This window comes from Atta colombica, unplaced genomic scaffold (assembly GCF_001594045.1).
Source record: "Atta colombica isolate Treedump-2 unplaced genomic scaffold, Acol1.0 scaffold274, whole genome shotgun sequence".
Classification (NCBI taxonomy): domain Eukaryota; kingdom Metazoa; phylum Arthropoda; class Insecta; order Hymenoptera; family Formicidae; genus Atta; species Atta colombica.
In genome coordinates, this window is record NW_017259375.1 from 2369412 (window position 1) to 2389359 (window position 19948).

Consider the following 19948-nt stretch of genomic DNA (forward strand, 5'->3'; position numbering starts at 1 on the left):
CACTAAGTAAACTAACAATAAGGCAATTTAAATAATTTTGGTATCATTGCTTCAATTAATATAATTTAAAATTTAAAAAGAAGCAACATTAGATACATACATTTATATTTTAAAAGAAATATTCATTAACTAGTAAGTTCAGCATGATAGCTATTACAAAATGGCAAATATTAAGAGACTAATTAATTTCATCAAATATTGCAGTATCATATTTAATAGAAATATTAGATCTCTAAATAAACTACAGACAGTAACTACTACTTATTGCATGTCTATTTCAACTATGAGGTAGTTTAGATGTGGAAACTAAATGGAAACTATCCGCGTAGACATTCGATATTGGTGGAAAGCCACGGGAGTCGATTAACGAACGAGACCTCATCGTTACGAGTTACATAGGAAGCTATCAGGTGATCCCGTTTTCTAGAGTATTGTCGTTTATTAAGTGGCATAATTTTCTGCCCTGAAAAACGTCCAAATACGACAAAGAAAAACGTATCACAAATAGTAGTCCTCTCTAGTCAATCTTTGATTTATAAGTATATAAGTAGATATTAAATGTAGATTCCACGGATAAAAATTCCAGATTTTCGTATGGAAAAATCTACAATGGATCTCCATGAAACTTGATAAATTTATAGATAGGATACGTTATATATTTTTGCAACAAAGAGTACATATTATATCCGATATCATTTCCAAATGCATAAAATATGAATAAAAATAAGGATAACATTATAGACGTCATATTATAATTTATATATTAGCAAAAATATAATTTTGCATATTTAAAAATTTCACATTTTTCTTAAAATATAAACCTTGTTCAATTTTCATGCACGTATTCTAATTCTCAAATAAAATAAAAATTATTAGAATAACAATTAACACAAAGTTAATTAATTTTAGTCAAATTAGAACCAAATATGTATACATATGTATACATAAAATTTAAATAATCTATCAGATCGTTGTATTTATCTATTTTATCTCAGATGATATAAATAAAAAATGTTCCATATGTAATCATAAAAAAATTCACAGGTCAACAATCAGTGTACTACTAATAATATTCATATGCATCATCCGCTTTTCCTATTTATTAGTGTTCAATTTCTATTATCTTGTTTTCTTCTTAAGTAGATATAAAATAAAATAGCTATAAAATAAATACATTACAAATTTCATTTACTGTTCTTGCAACAGTTTATCTCTTAAAGTTAATGTAGTTAGCAATGGGAAAATTATTCTCAGATGTTCATAAAAACTTTAGTAACTTATTGTACAAACAATATATGTCTGTGCCTAGTAAGTTTTAAATAACTTGTGCAAATATTTATTTCTGTTAATTCGTAATTTTATAATTTTTTCTCTATTTTAATTTTCTCTTGTTTTAGATTATAGGAATAATAGATTGCAGGATAACAAATTGGTATATATTGTCCATATGATCGTTTATGATTCTTTGAAAAGAATTTCCATCAAGGTTGAACGAAAGGTTCAAGCGTACGTAGCGAAATATATATTGAACTGTCAATCAAAAAAAGAACAGTATGCGTTTTTCACTTCAATTTTTAAAAAATGAATTATTCTTCTTTTATCATCTTATCTGAAATTTACTAAATAACAAAATATGATATGTTTTATTGATAAGATTTAAAAGTTCAGTCAGATTACATCAATGATAAAAAAATAGAAAATTTGCAAAATAATATTGATCCTGACAGACATCAATTAGATCAATTCGTAGTACAAACTATAACAATAATATCAAATATAAATTCTTAATTTATTTGCATTATAAGTAACAGAAAATTCAAAGTAAAACTCTTCTATGTATATAATTATATCATTATACATAATATTTTAAAAACTTAATTTGGGTTAATTACATATCTTCATTCAATGTTAATACTAATGTAACTACTGAATTTGCTTCTAAGTGCTCGAATTTTAAAGTTCTTCGCTAATTAAATTATTTACATGCAAACTTAATAGAAGACATATACACTGTTTGTACAGGTTATTAATCTTTTTGAATATTGAAAAAGAAAGATGGAGAAGAAGGAGGAGAAGAAAGAAGAGAAGAGATTTTGTCCAAACATCTCTCGGATAAAGCTGTTGTCTAGGAGAAAAGCGATCGTGGCAATCGATTTTCAGGCGCTTCTCGTGATTCAAATTTTGACCTGACAATGAGGAAAAGTTATCGTTCGCGTATTGCGTTAAGCGGTATTTAATTCTCTGCATCTCTATAGGACTAATTAGTGGCTCTAAATTTCTGACGAGAAGCCAAGAGAATGAAACCATAATAATAAAACCTTGGTATTACATTTGCAAGCAATCAAAGTTGTTCTAAATATCTAAATATTTAATATCGATAGGCATTTAAATCACACAAAAATATCAGACGTCAACTATTTCCATTCTAAATCCATTCTCTTTCGTTCTCTATAAATACGATTTATTTATCTGTTCATTTATTACATCATAGATTTCTAATCAAATTCGAATATGGCTTTTTTGCGTAAAGAAATATTTATATCCGATAAAAATATTATATATTCAAAGTATTTAATTTTTTAATTTTTAACGTTGAAAGAATTAAGTTACTAAACTGGAAGTATCAAATAGATGAAAAAATACATTAATTAATATTTTATTTATAATACCTATTATTTCTCTCTTTTTTTCTTTACTATATTTTTTAACAAAAAGTTGTAATTATATAGCTCCCTTGTTTCAAAATTTTAATTCAATCTCTAAGTTTTTAGACAAATAAATGTAATATCATCAAGACTATCAATTCACGTACAGTTTCCCAATCAAACCAATCTCTCGGAATACATGCCACCTGCGTTTGCATTGTCACACAATCGAAGATCTCTCTTGCGTTTGCTGGTCGTAACAATTACGTCTTTATTAACCATGGAGACTGGTTGAAACGACCAGAAACACTGGCCGCCAGCGGCTCTAATTAGCCCCACTACAGCGAATTACTGGCGTGCGGAATTTCGCCGCTAAAACGCGCCCGGGAAAACACGGAACGGCACTTTTCCGAGAGATCCCAAAACGCCCGCAGCGGTGATACGACTGAAATCGCGTTGCGCAGCAAAAAATTACCCCCGACAACTCGTGGCAATCGTACTTCGTTTTCCTCCTCATTCTTTTTATCACGTCCGTGTCTTCATGATTATTTCCTGGCGCCTCCATATCGCAATTGCTTTTTATGTAATAGCACGCAGATTAATAATGACAATTTTGTCGTCTGTTAATTACTTTTCTTTTTTTTATTTTTTCAGAATTATTGAATATGGATCGATGTATAATGAAGGTAGCTTTATAATGGTAGCTTTATTGAATGAATATTTCAGAAGTAAAATTGTATTTTAGTATTAATTTTGAAAATTAAAATTATTTTTCACGATAAATATTTGATTAATCAATAAATTATTAATTGTGCTTTTAATGTATAAATCATATAATGCAAATCAAAATTACATCTTAAAAAATAGTTGGTGCCATCTTATTTCAATATTAATGGAACATTAATCTAATTTTCAATATTTAAAAATTGATTTCCTTGTAAATAACTTATTCAACACAAATTAAAAATAATGCAACGTCAGTGTTATAATTTTGCACTCAATATAAATGTAAAATAACACATGGTGTTACATAAGTTACATGAATACAAAATAATAATAATGTTATGTTAATTTTAGTTGATTGTCAACTAGGTGTTCAATTTCATTAGCTCATTGATTTCTAAAAAAAAAAATTACGAAAGTTTTCAAATAACAAATATCAATTCAGATTTATCTATTTTCATTCAATTACATAATACATGTACATGTATATGTATGGTAAAATGATCAAATATGAATGAGCATATATAGAAATAATTTGATTTATGTAGAGCTTGAAAAATTTTCTTTAAAAATTTCTATGAAGATGTCATAAATTTTATAAAAATATAGAAACTGTTGTGTAAAATTGGCAATAGCAATATGCATCTTTCAACAGCTATCAAAGCTAGTATTATATGTATACTTTCTAATAGGACATATATTGTAAGATACTCATTTGTAACTAAACTCACGTGTCGACTAGAATTGTGTCAGTTACAATTAAATTATCAACACCATAAAAATGAGACTCACCATAGAATACCTCATAGAATAAAATCTCATAGAGTAAAACAGCATTTCGAAAAACTGCAAATACAAGAAAAGCTGTTTAAGATGTGTTACGTACATTTATGAGAGAATAATTATTATAATCTCAATAACATTTTCAGTAATTAGCAGGCTTTCCTACAATCCTCTGTTATTATTATATAATCCACTTACAATTTCAGTACAGACAATGAGTTCGTCATCACCGAAGAGAAAGACAAATTAAAACCGAATGGGTGCAATTTATTCAGCTTTACCCAGTATTTACGCAATATTATTCGACTTCCGAGAATTTATTCGGCACTTCCGAGATTTTATTCGACGTTTCGACCATGGAAAGATCGCGAAAGATCTCGGAGTAACTGTTAATGAAAAGACAGATTCGATCGAGCAACTTTACATCGATCGCGTACGTCAATTAGCGCACAATGACGGTCATCCATGATCTCATTCAATGTTCCTGAGACATTATTTGATATTAGCAGCACTTATTCGCTCAAACGAATTGCTTGGACACGTAAAATCAGATGGAAAACACGGAGCTACGACGTTCCATCTAATGACCGCCGCGGCGCGAGATTATTACAAGATGGCGAACAATTGGCTGGAGGCGGGAAGCGAATCTAAAGGCTGACATTGATAGTCAGTGCTTATTGGTATTCAAGATGATCTTCAGTACAATCTTGAAATGCCATAAATCAATCTCAGAGCTGTATTAGCGTCATAAGACATTTATTAATAGACTGTCTACAACAGGAGTATTATCGTGTAATAATGTCTTAAGCTGTATGAAATTGACCAATCATAGTCGATTATTCTTTTAATATTTGACTGTGATTGGTCAATTTCTTACGGCTTACAACTTATTACATCATGAGTACGTTTGAGAAGACTCTATTTGCATCATTCTATCTTCATCGTTCATTAAACCTAAAACAAGGATAGAATTACGTAAACAGCACGAATAACGTCTCTCCGATCGTTAACGCATCCATTTTACTCCAATTGTAGACAGTTCTTAATTTACAATGATCTTAAAATAAAAAACGGATTAAACGGCCAATTAAAATGAGAATGTAAGGCAATCTTATGTCCTCTACTGTGATTGGCCACTCCTTCATGCTTACGTTTTAGAATATGATCAACGCGATGCTGCAAATGCTTTAAAGCGTTTTTTTTTGCGATAGTCATTTGTAAAATTCTTTCTTTTGATTGGTCGATCAAATGCTTCAAAGCGAGACTTTGACTGGTATTCATATTGGTTCTTATATTTAAGACCTTAAGATCTTAAATACAAAAACGTGTCTTAAGTCTTGACGTGTTACGAACCAATCAGAGGGCTACATTTTAAGACATTATTTAAGATAATCTTGAAATGAAAACCGACTGATGAATACCGATCAGAGAATCGTATCAACATCTTAAGAAACTTACTTAAAATGATCTTAAAATAAGAATGCATTGTAGATACCTTTGATTAGCTTACGTTTTTCACATTTCTGACTTTATGAATACCAACTTAGGAGACAGAGTCACTTGAACATAATCAATTGTTGTTTCTCTCTTAGGTTGGTATTTGTAAAGCCAGAAACACATAGGCCCGTGGTTTTTCATTATCTAGTTGTGGAACATGTGGAACTTTTGTAACTGTTGGAAGTTAATTGGATTATACTTTTAAATCTGGAGAAATGGTCCTATATCTCAACAAACAATGATTGTGTTCAGCAGAAAAAGCAACTGTAACTGTTGTAAAATTCTTTAATATGATTGATTTTGCTTTTAGTTCCTCATTCCTAAATATATAGACCAATTATTTGTAAAGCTGCTTTTTTTGCTCAACACAACCAATAATAAAATGGTTGCAAAACAGACCTACTGATTTATGAACAAGATTTATTCAATCAGATTACGTGATCATAGTTGTCGCCTCTCTCCTATAGGCTCTCTAACTCTAGCGCGAGATACTCAATCGATTGTACATCGATGCTATGCCAAGGGCTCTACTCTTCGAGAACGATTAGCGTTCTATATGTACACCTTAATATAATCCAGATACATACGTATGTACAGGTAAGATATCTTTTACTAAAACGTTTTATATCTCATTTTTAGATGTGCGTGAGTTGAGGTACAGAATGCTAATCGTTCTCTTAAAGAGTTCTTGCATTTTTTCCATATTTAAAATGTTTTATAATTTTAGAATTTCTTTAAAATGTTTTATAATTTTAGAATTGTGTTATCTGAGAATATTGTGCAGGTACACTGTTTATAATTATTGTTTTTCCCATTAACGAATTACCATTACAATGTTAATAATTACGGCCATTTAACTTTTCATCAATAAAATGAATTTGAACTCTTCCGTTAATAATAAGAAACTTTGAAAAATAGAGCAAATTTGTTTTATTATTCCGGGGTATAAAAATTTAAAAAGAATTCTGATATATATCTTGACTAAACTTTAAAAATAAATTTTCACGTCATAGAAGTCAGATTGCATTTTATTTATTTTTTTTAAATTTGAATTTATCAAAATATCAGTGATGTCTTTAAAGACCTTAATTGTTTGCGGAGGATTAAAATAGATTATAGTCATTTGAAATAAATATTGAACAGCTCATGCTGTTAATTTTTTTGTTTTTTGACTTTTCGCATTAGGTCGCCTTTCTCATGTAATATCTTTACAATTTTCAATTACATTTTGAAAGAGAAGATTAAATTAAGATAATTGAGAAAAATCTGATATAACTTTCATGATTATTCACAATATTTGAGCGATATTTTTTGATATCGACATCGTTAATAAGAGCGTTTATGACGCAAATGGAAACATGTACATGCCTACGTAGAACATTAGTGGTGGATCTAGACAGCACTTCCGTCAAACAACGGAGCAGCAACTTGGTATAAACGCGAAGCGACTTTGCAACAATACATTCGGCTTAATCGCACAACAGCGCGTTTCGCATAGGGACTTGTATATATCCAACAGCGAGCTTAACTGTTCGAACTACGTTCGTGAACGTCGAATATACTCTCAGTTCTCTCTCCTTCTTCCATGTAAAATCGTGAAAGACGAGCTACTTTAATCCTTTGCAATCTTACCACATAATAAATATGACATGATATAATTGAAAGATGTAGAAACCTTCTATTTTTCAAGACTTGTGAAATGAAAACGTCCCTTACAATTGCGGATTTGTATGAATTTCCTGGATTTCTTTAATAGAAATGAAAATATTTTTAATGTTAGTTTCATTTCTTTTACATTAATTTTGAAAAATAAACAAGATGACTTTATAGACGCATCTTGCATAACAATTACGAGATCAAATAGAAATTCTGACTCGATCCTGTAAGCTTTCTACATGATACAGGATCCACAATGATTCATTATCAAACAATAGAGTGGCGAACGGAAGAGAAAGCGATTTGAAGGGTGTGACGTACATTAGGAAGACACAACTCCTATTCGCGAGACTTCGATTACTAGATTTACCGAATGTTCCATTCTATGAGATTCTAATGTCTAGCTTTCAACTGGGTTACCCTATTCCCGTGAAATCCAATTCGATCATTGTTCAGTTACAGAACGCAGAAACAGTAATAGTATGGTATATTCCCATGTTCTGGTGCTCTAATTAGTACTGTTAGACTGTGCAAAAAAGTTTCAATAGGCTCATAATTTTCAGAAATATCTTAAAGTTCATTTTATTTAACCCTTTATCTGCAATCTGGTTTTTCTTTAGCATAATCAAACATTCTCAAATTAATTTTTAATTTACTTTCATTTTATTCAAATATTCATTTACATTAAACGTATTAGTTGAAAGCGGTAACAGAGATGTTAAAAAATAACTTTGAATTTTTTTGGAAAACTTGAAACAGCAAAATATTAAGCTACTAGACAAAAATGTTCAAACGGAGAAAGATATGTTTACAGAGAGTGTTGAAAGATTAATATAAGTTTTATTCTTGAATTAACAAATTTTATTTAAAAAATCTAGCTTTGCTAAGTCATTGCAGCTTTTTTATTAAAAATATCGAAAGCTTAGATACTTTTATTGTAATGATTTCTAAGAGAATCGATTTTTGTTTGGTGACCAATATGTCCATTAATATAACCATATCTTCCAATCATTAAACGATATTCATAGTCCATCCTTATTTCAAAAACTATCTTAAATAATATTTTAAGATGTTAATACAAGCATTTGACTGATATTCATAAGGTTGCAATATTCATAATTGGACCTTATATTTAAAGCTGGTTTTACATTAGTTGCAAGCTGACAACTTTGTTGCGATAGTTAATATGAAGCGTTGATTTCAAAACCGATTCAAAGTGCAATAACAATCTTCAATTGGCAGCGTCGGAAGTAAAAAAGAGACCATATGAATATCGGTCATTATTAAGCTAACCTTTCATATTTCTACACGCCCTTAACCAATCAGCGATTCGGATTACGTGATGAATTGATGACTCCCTTCTAGTTCGTTGCAAATCAACGGCGTGAATTGTTTATCAGTCGACCAATGTCGTCAGCCATTTTAGCAATTTTTTAATTTTCGATCTTGTCGCGAATCGCGAATTGTGAATGCCAAAAACACGAAAAAGCGAGGAAACGTTCGGGATCATCTTCATTACAATAAGCTGCCATTCGCTTTGAATTGAGAGAAAGAAGCAAGGAAATTGCAATTTCGATAGCCGATTTCGCAAGTGAAGTTGTCTGAATTGTGTCGCGATCTTTTTCGGATTCGTTATCGAAAATATTATGCTGTCGCGTTGCATCGAAAAGAAAACCCAACCAAAAAACGCGGAAATTATGCGATCGGGAAATTTGCATCATCGCGAAATTATACGACGTTTCCGGAACGAAGTATTTCGAGTAATGAGCGATCAACGATAAGTATATTTTCGCTTTTGTGCAATGTCGCCCTTTGAAGGGAATATGGCGGAATATGGGATGCAGAAAATGACTACCGATAAAAATTTCCCGGTCTCGTTGGACATCGCTCCAAAATGAGAATAACTCCGTGGACATGGACGTGAACGTCAAACACGATCGACGAGAGACTCGTATGTTGAGCGGTATCCCGGTTGCAATTGTCACGTTAATGATAAGTGTCAATTCCGAACAAAATGGTTCAATTTAATGGAGTACATAGCAAACATCAAGTCATTGAAAAAAAAAATGTTATATCAGCAACGTTATTTTAATGGAAAATAATCTTGCTAACATAAAATTTTAAATCAAGAGAATGGAGTATACATTTCATTTATCCTTAGTTTACACAATAATTTTATACAATAATTTTCCGGTCTTTTATTACACATGATATGAAAGAGACATATTCGTGTCTTAAGTTATTAGTAATTTTCACCATTTTATTCGTGTCTCAAGTTATTAGTAATTGCACATCATTTTAACAAATATACAAAATTATTAAATGATGCTTACATATATCTCAACATCTTTAGAAAATATTTTTAAGGTTTTGTATTTAAAAAAAAATTGTAATAAATGTTATAACTAATTACTTAATGTTTCTAGTTTTTTGAAAAAAAAAAAAGACTAGTGCTGGAGTTCAAATTGCTCAATTGTGTATTAAAGATTAATAGTTGTTACTGAATTAATAAAATTATTTTCAATTACACTGAGAAAAAAATGCTGTTGATTCAATTAAAGTCTATGTTATGGACTGTTACTAACATAAGTGATTAATTCATGTATATTTTTATTGACATAAATTATTATTTCAATATCAAGCCTTCATGTTAATAAAAATATACACGAATTACTTATGTTAGTGACAGATCATAATATAATCTTTAATTGAATCAATAGCATTTTTTTCTCAGTGTAGAATAATGCTAACCAGAATAATACTAATATAACATCTTTTTTTTTCAGCACATGTAATGTACTTCTTACCAGTATAATTTCCTATTTATCAATATAACTATAATATATCACATTTGTTATATTACTGTTATATTATAGAGAGGAAAATTACGAATATAACAGTTACGTGTAACTTTGGTGTTTGCTGGATACGGACTCTGCTTTAACTTGTTTACTATCGAACATTGCAAGTATCAGTATTATCCACTTTGTTGATTTATTAAAAATATCATAAGAAAAAGATATTTTTATAAAATTATTAATGAATGAGCTAAGTTATCCATATTCTATTAAAACAAGCAATTTGTTTTTCTGTAGGAATCCATTTCCTATGTAGAATAGCCTGGGATAGAATTGTACGAAAAATAACGGATTAAAATGAAAAATGCTCAATATGACGAAAATGATCAGATGTATAAATAATACTTATAACGGAAACTTTTAGGATTTCAAACGGTATGTATATAAAAACACCTGTTGCTCTTGCTGAATTAATAGTTGATTTTGAATCTGAATATTAAAGATGCATTAAAAAGCTGTGAGTGAAATAGTAATTATTTTTAATAATTGTTAGCCTTAATGATACTCATTTTCTTCAAGAGAAATCTCTTTAGCTTGATAGTAATTTTAATTTAATACAGTGTTTAATACAGTGAGAAAGAAATTATAGGTTTTTATAGATTGTAAATTATTTATGTATCTCCATAAATTAAAGTATTAATATAAATATATAGCAATATATTTAATAGACTGATTCGAAATATATAATTGCAATTTTCGAAAGAATATAGATGTGGATTATTAACATCATGCAATATTTACAGTGAATACAAAAAGTATTCATAGAGAGAGTGAGAGAGATTTTTTTTTTTATTAAAAAAGTCTTATTTGTATGTGTAGAAAATAAATATAAATTAGTAATTTATTAATATGAGTATATTCTGACCTAATATAAAAGAACTTCGTGAAAATAATCGTGTTCATGATCTTGGGAGCTAAATTTCTAGACTGTATAAATACTATTTGTGCGTTCAAATAATTTCTTTATTTTTCGCTTATTGAGATAATATATTTTAATTATTATGCATCTTTTTAAATTAAATAATTATATAATAAGAAATTCATTTTATTTTTTTAACCTATTTGTTAATAAAATAATTAATATTTATTTTCTAAAAATAAGGTTTAAAAAAAATCTTCCTTGTATGAATACTTTTTACACTCACAATTCTTACCATGTTGGTGTTGATATAAGCATGTATAAATATAGCATGATATTAAATTTACATACCCATATTTTTTTAGAGTAAACACATAAATATAGTATTTCATTTTAATATTCATGTATAATTCTAAGAATTTCACTTTTGCTGTATTATTTCATCTATCTTTTGCTTGAATCTCCTTTTCACAAAGAAAAGAGTTATGAAGAAATAAAAGATAGAACCGCAACTGCAGATGAGGAGGAAAGATGAGGAGGAAAGAGAAGGCCGGAAGAGCATCCGCATCGTGAAATACCTTAAGCTTGTGCATCCACCCGCCTACGAATGCGACTGTGCTTCATCCATATTCAGTGATCACTGAGGAAACGAGCGGAAAGAACGGATACTTCGATAGCGAAGAGAGAAAGAAAGGAGGGGAGAGAGGGAGAGAGAGAGAGAGAGAGAGAGAGAGAGAGGGGGGGGGCGAACGTTACTCGCTTGCGATTCCTCCTCAAAGCGCGCCGCATATGATCTATATTCCATTCCGCGACCCATTCGGAATGTCGTCTGCGTTCTCTCTCTTTTTTCTTATTTTTATCTGCTTCCACTCACCGAGCAGTCCTTCCCGATTTTCTTCAACGCGCGCGTTTCTGGCTAAAGATTTCTTTTTTTCCGCTATCATCGCGACGAAGGCCATTTTCTTTCAATATGCGTGCATCTTAATTCGTTATCGTTTTTCTCCATCCTATTGTTGTTTAAACAAGCAATTGAAGACTTTATATTGCAACAATGCACAACGTAACTGAATTCTTATTCACTTGTTATTCTTTTCATATTATATTTCTATTCATGAAATTTGTAATAACCTTTTCAGATACATAAAAAATATTGAAAATATAAATTTTGTTATTAAATAAATATATATTTTTCATCACTTTAATTTTAAAGTTTATTTTCTGTTCTTACAAAATGTGAATTATCTCATTGTTGCTGCAAGATCTTCAATTGAGAAATAAAGATTGGTATCATGCAGCGAATATACGAAATATCTTTTTTGGAAAGATATTAAAACAACGCGTACATATATATTTTTAGAAAATTTGTACGTAATAGATATTCAGTGTTATATCAGGAGAAATATTGATGTCAATTTTTTAAATTCTTACGTCAGAGTATCTTCGGAAGAAAACAATTTTACACTCGAGATTGTTGCAGTAAGAAAACTCCGAGCCGGTTGGGAATTTATGGGCTATTATAGTTCAGATTTGTCTTCAGACGACAGAAATGGACATCCCAAGTATCCGCGAAATGAATGCGATCTATTTTCTATTCCGGTCTTCTTTTGGCGAAAAGTTTGTTCGTTACTCAACATCTTTATAGTACATGCACGTCTTGTATTAATTGTCGCTATTAATTTCCTTTATCGCCATTGAAGATTTATTTCGCCATTATCCTCGAAATTATAATAACAAGAGGAATACTGTATTAGACAATTCCGAACATAATTATCCTATAGAACAACTTGATAGTTTGAAATTACAACGAGCAGGCCGGAGGCAAATATTTGCTTTTAAAGTCTGCGTTCCTTATAATTCGATATAATTTCATTTCTGAAATGTACGAAAGATTAATTTATCACGTTATACATTTATCGATTTTAAATATCCATACGGAATTTTTAATTTATAATATATTATGTTTTTGAATTTTTGTAATCAAAAGTAATGAATATCTGCATAATTTGCGTCCCTTTTGTGCTTGAAAAATTGATTCCAAATCCGTCAAAGAGTATCATTAAAATACTTTCCAATAATGGTGAGACCTGCAGAAGTTGATAATACATGGATGAAAGAAAAATCTGCAACGTACGGAATGGAGAGAGGGAAGAGAAAACTTCGTCAAATGTGGAATCGACGAAGGGATATAGATAGATCACGTCTGCTTTGAGGCTGTTCGCAACATCTCGGACGACTTTATTCGTTCTTCCGCGACTTAGAGGTATTTTCGTCTTTTCACGTTTGTCGTTTGATCACTGAATATGGATGAGAAGCCCTGAATGTGAAGCACTCGTATGCCAGCCATCGGCAAAAGGCAAATAAGTTCGAGGCGCGAATAACGCGCATGATTGTATCGATATTCACGTCACCTTACGCAAAGCTCGTTATTTTCTGGAAGAGATGTAAAAACTGAAAAACGTCTTCCAGGGTATTAGATGTTTCTCAACGTCTTGCCGGCTAATGCTTTTTTTGCAACCAATGTCGAGGTGATACACGTTTTAATATTTAACATTTAAAAGTTACTTTTTAGTAAAGTAAATATATTTATCTGTATATGTAGTATATAAGCGAATTTTTAAAAATTAATCTTAACTTTTCCTTTGCAAGCTGGATTTTTTTGTCTAGAGTCCTTTTTTGCTGAAGTTTTTTTTCTATTGTTCTAAGTTTTTAGAAATATCTTTAAGTATTACATTACCAAATAGATTTTTAACTCCACTTAAATGTTAAAACTTTTACATTAAAATTGGAGCAAAAATGAGAAAGAAATTTTAGAATAAAATTTTGCTTGTATCAAAAAAGATCTAGATTGCAAATAGAGGATTGTATAAAGTTGTACAAAAGGAAAATTTGGGAAATGTATCGAGACAATTTTCAATTTAAATTAGTTATAAGAAATATTCGAAATATTTACTCAAAATGTATATGTTTTTTCAGACTTGAAGGGATGAAGCGCATAGTCATTATTCTATTCAGTTCGTATTATATGTACTGTGCTGCTTTAAGAGCGTGCGTGTTCTGTCTGGGTATATATTTAAATGCAGTCAGGTGTGACTTGCTTTGACCGGATTGAACACGACCACGTGAAAAGTTTGGCTCGAAGACGTACAATCACTTTAGCGGAAGAGCTGAAATAGCAATCTCCATGCATCGCCTCGGGGAGGCTTCCGAGTCTACTTTCCAAAACTCAAAATCGGAGTGGCGGTGCCTCGAAAGCGATTGGACAGCAAAACTCCCCGGTGGGCTTTGGCCCCGGCGTATAACCGCGGATTAACCCCGTAATGCATCTCATGCTTTAACTTTACATACTAACTCGCAATACAACGCATGTAAACTTGCTGCGGCTGTCCAGTCCGCGAGTGTGGACGACGGGTAAAGTCCATCGCGTACGAATTTACATAACACAGGTAAAGTGTGGCGTATAGATACCAATGATACATTTTGATATCAGCTTCGCGAGAGTAATATGGCAGCGAGCGTGTATCAATGACTCGATGCGTGTAAACTTGTTCCGATCTGACTGTCCAGTATCCGCGTGACAGATGGAGAACATCACAAATTTACATAAACCGCAAGCATGGTTAATTCGATCAATGGAAACTCCAGCATAAGCTTCGCAAGAACAAATCGACTTACGCCTTCATTGATTGGTATTTCTGTACTGTTCCCGTGTCCACTTGATGTATAACGGACCTAATGCGTGGTTGTATTGATTTGGGAACATTACAATATGACCTCAAGATAAATAATGTGATGCAAACAGCGCAGCAGTGAAGGCCTGTTTAACTGAAGCAAATTTCAATGTGCCTGATTGAAGCAAGTTTCGATAGTTCAAATTAATATCAGTGCTTTCATGAATCAGAAATTCCAATAGCAATACTAAGCGTACAGAGCGGACCAATATGGACAAAAGCTTCAATTAATTTATTTAGTAATATAAAATACTATAATAAGAATTAATATTTAAATATTAGCACCAATATTTGATTAGTGCTATAAAAAGAACTAAATAAACATATAACTATTTTTGAAGAATTAAAATCGTTATATGTATATACATATATAAGTAAAGAGGAACGATAAGCCAGGAATAAATACATTTCCGAAACGAAAATAAATTCGTCGTTATGTATACTACATTTATAAAAATTTTACTTTTGTTATTTATAAATTTCACATAGGAGAGTAAATTTATTGTACGATTGTTATGTACATTGTAGCAACTTGCATTATGACTGTACCATAGTTTTAATATAACATCATGTTAGGTCACATGAGATATCGTGCCGTGACGTTATATGACGCTATCATGTTTTCAAATATTTGTATACCTCGGAAGTTATTTCATAACGAAGATATATATTTAGGGATACACTAAGGATCGTATCTATAGTCTCGTTTTTGTAGAGAAATTCAGTAGAAATTATTTATCTTGAGATATGATACAACTTATAAATGGATCAATTAAATTTTATAAATTTTATAATATCATTTTAAGGCAATGGATCTGTGAGATAATATTTTTAATCGTAGTTTTACGAGATAATATTTTTGTGCTGAATAATGTATTACAATTATATCGTAACTTGACATGTGTCTACCAAGATTTGCTCTATATTTAATATAATTTTTTTTTATTGGAGATCCATTACTTTAATAAAAAAAATGCTGACTCACCGATCCGGTGCGCAACAAGCAGAGTTATTTAACTATGTAGTACTACGATGATCCTGTAACACAAATATAAGATTCAGATTAAAATAATGTTCAAACCGATCAATTTTAAGAGATAATTCTCTCGCGTATCAAACTTTAATTTTTTAAAATCTTTTTGTTAAAAATGTTCAGTTAGGTATCTATCAGTATATATAATTATTTATTTTTCCGAAAAAGATTTATCAAGAATGAACTTTAATACAATTTTAAATTACCTTTTCTTTTAATTATTTATAAATTTATGACATAAATGATTAAAATTTAATAAATGAACTGTTCATTTTTCATAGATAAAAGATGATACTCACCCCAAGATTGCTCCGCTGGCACCCGAAGCCTCTCCTAGACCTCCTCCTCCTCTCAGGTAATTTTTTGGATTTCCAGCTTCACAAGACACAAAAAGAACTCGCGGAAAATATATTATAATCGCGCGCGGATTAATTATCAATAAAAACGATTCATGCGACACTGCGTATTAATTACCAATAAAAATCTTTCGCACTCCATGTGTTTATAAAATTTATAATAACAAAATTTGTTATACTTTGGCCGATTAAACTATCTCTCGAATAAGGAATAAACGAGTATATTTAGGACATACGATGGATACTAAACAAGAATTCAGCTCCTTGCAGAAGAAAATGAAATTTATCGTACAAAAACCGACACCTCTGCAAAATCATGTTTAAAATTGTTTTAATCATACGGTTTTCTATATATCATTAATCCGGAAAAGATAATGGATAAATTACATTCGCAAAAATATTAAGAAAATAATTATTACTCATAGATATTTCGCAACGACATAATAATTTATTTCCTTGTACTTCGATTCTTATTTTAATTATGTAAATCGCGAAAAATTTCGGAAGACGTAGGCATTATATCTGACTGCTTTAACTATAAATCTGTAATTGTAAATTAATTAATTGTACGGTTTTATAAATATCATTTGATCGTCTTTTAACTTAAGAAATGGTAATGGTTATAGAATCGGGCATCAGTAGCTTTTCGCTTGCTCGTTTCTGCCCGAATGATTGCTCGGATTGTTAACAGTTACGGGTATTACGCACAACGACACAATGACACGCGGACACGGCATGATAAGGCATGCTATATTATCGGTTACGATTCAAACGACAAACGATTATTTTTTACGATTTAAGAGGAACATGGACTTCTCTCTTGTATCCGCGAATCGTATTATCACAAATGGGAATCAAAAATTTGATAGTGTATTCAAATCAGACGAAATAGCGAGTCTACTATTGCAAGCAATTAATGATTGGATTTTTACAAGTGAGAATTTTAATTAAAAATTAATTAATGCTAACTATAATGTTCAATCGCTCGGCGAGTAGGACTAACACGGATTTATCAGTGTTTAAACCAGATAAAGTAACTATAGCCTATTTTGATTGAACATTTTATTTTAATTAGCATTTATTGACTTAATTATAATTCTTATTTGTAAATCTAATCATCACATTCAACTGCTCGAAATAGCAGACTCGCTATTTCGTTTGAGTTGAACACACTATATCAAAATTTTAATACCCATTTGTGATAATACGATTCGCGAAGAGAGAAATCCATATTCGTCTTAAAAATCACAAAAAAATCATTTGTTGTTTCAATCGTAACGTATAGCACGCCTAATGTTGCGCATCATATTGTATTCTACGTAACCCGCAAGGATTCCAAACGATTATTCCAGATCATTCGGGCAGAGACGAGTGGAAAAATACTAATGCATGAAAGCTCCGATCCTACAATCTCGTTATTACTTCTAAAATTAAAACGCGATCAATCGATAATTGTAAAACCATACAATTAAACTCATAGGGACTCGCGGCCATAAACGTTTTTCAAAAAATTCACACTCCGTCTAGATTATACTGTTTGCAAGTGAAAAAATATGCACGCTTACACTTTCTAGACACTCATCACCGCACCCGATGCTTTTTTGCGTTCGTATGATATACTTAGGACGAATTAAAAATCGCGAAAATCGCGGAAAATGTCGCGCGTCTTACCGATATTGCGCCGTACATTTAACTGAACTAGTGGCGGTGTGACGTCACTCAAGCGCTACGGGGGTCAAAAGTTCAAACGCAGGGACTTGCGGCGTAACTGTTTTTTGAAAAATCGCACTCCGTCCAGATTCTATTGTTCGCGAAGCGTCCGGACTGGAGAAACATGAACGTTTATACTTCCTAGACACTCGTCACGGCACTCGCGGTAACCGTTTCTCGAGAAATTCGCATTCGGTCCATATTACACTCTTTACAAGTGGAAAAATTTGCACGCTTACACTTCTTAGACACTCGTCACGATACCCGATGCTACTTTGTGTTCGTATGATATACTTGGGACGAATCAAAAGTCGCGAAAATCGCGGAAAATATCGCGTGTCTTACTGGTAGTGCGCCGCCCACTTTACTGGATTAGTGGCGATGTGACGTCTCTCAAACGCTACGGGGGTCACAAATCCAAGTGCAGGGACTAGCGATCGTAACTGAAAAATTTTTGAAAAATCGCACTCCGTCCAGATTATATTGTTCGCGAAGCATCTCAAATGGATAAAAATGAACGCTTACACTTCCTAGATTCGTCATGGCACTCGATACTTTTTCGCGTCAGTATGATACACTTTGCACAAATCAAAAATCGCGGAATGTGTCGCGTACCTTACCAGTATTACGCCGCCCACTCAACTGAAATAGTAGCGATGTGACGTCACTCAAGCACTGCGAGGGTCAACAGGTACGGTCGCGAGTCCTTGCGTTTGGATTTTTGACCCCCGTAGCGCTTGACTGACATCACACCGCCACTAGTTCAGTTGAGCGAGCAACGCAATACCGGTAAGGCGCGCGACACTTTCCGCGATTTTCGCGTCTTTTGATTTGTCCCAAGTGTATCATACGAACCCAAAGAAGCATCGAGTGTCGTAACGAGTGTCTAGGAAGTATAAGCGTACAAATTTTTCCACTTGTAAAGAGTGTAATATGGACGGAATGCGAATTTCTCGAGAAATGATTACCGTCGCGAATGCCGTGACGAGTGTCTAAGAAATATAAACGTTCATGTTTCTCCATTCGGGACGTTCGCGAACAGTATAATCTGGACGGAGTGCGATTTTTCGAAAAACCGTTATGATCACAAGTCCCTGCGCTTGAACTTTTGACCCCCGTAGCGCTTGAGTGACGTCACACCATCAGTACTTCAGTTGAGTGTGCGGCGCAATACCGATAAGATGTGCGACATTTTCCGCGATTTTCGCGACTTTTGATTCGTCCCAAGTATATCATACGAACACAAAGAAGCATCGAGTGTCGTGACGAGTGTCTAGGAAATGTAAGCGTGCAAATTTTTCCACTTGTAAAGAGTGTAATATGGACGGAATGCGAATTTCTCGAGAAACGATTATCGCGAGTGCCGTGATGAGTGTCTAGGAAGTATAAACGTTCATATTTCTCCAGTCGGGACGTTTCGCGAACAGTAGAATCTGGACGGAGTGCGATTTTTCGAAAAACCGTTATGATCACAAGTCCCTGCGCTTGAACTTTTGATCCCCGTAGCGCTTGAGTGACGTCACACCGCCAGTACTTCAGTTGAGTGTGCGGCGCAATACCGGTAAGACGCGCGACATTTTCCTCGATTTTCGCGACTTTTGATTCGTCCCAAGTATATCATACGAACACAAAGAAACATCGAGTGTCGTGACGAGTGTCTAGGAAGTGTAAGGGTGCAAATTTTTCCACTTGTAAAGAGTGTAATATGGACGGAATGCGAATTTCTCGAGAAACGATTATTGCGAGTGCCGTGACGAGTGTCTAAGAAGTATAAACGTTCATGTTTCTCCAGTCGGGACGCTTCGCGAATAGTAGAATCTGGACGGAGTGCGATTTTTCGAAAAACCGTTACAACCGCAAGTCCCTGCGTTTGAACTTTTGACCCCCGTAGCGTTTGAGTGACGTCATACCGCAGTTCAGTTAAATGTACGGCGCAATACCGGTAAGACACGCGACATTTTCCGCGATTTTCGCGACTTTTGATTCGTCCCAAGTATATCATATGAACGCAAAAAAGCATCGGATGTCGTGAAGTGTAATGTCTAGGAAGTGTAAGCGTGCAAATTTTTTCACTTGCAAAGAGTATATTCTCGACAGAGT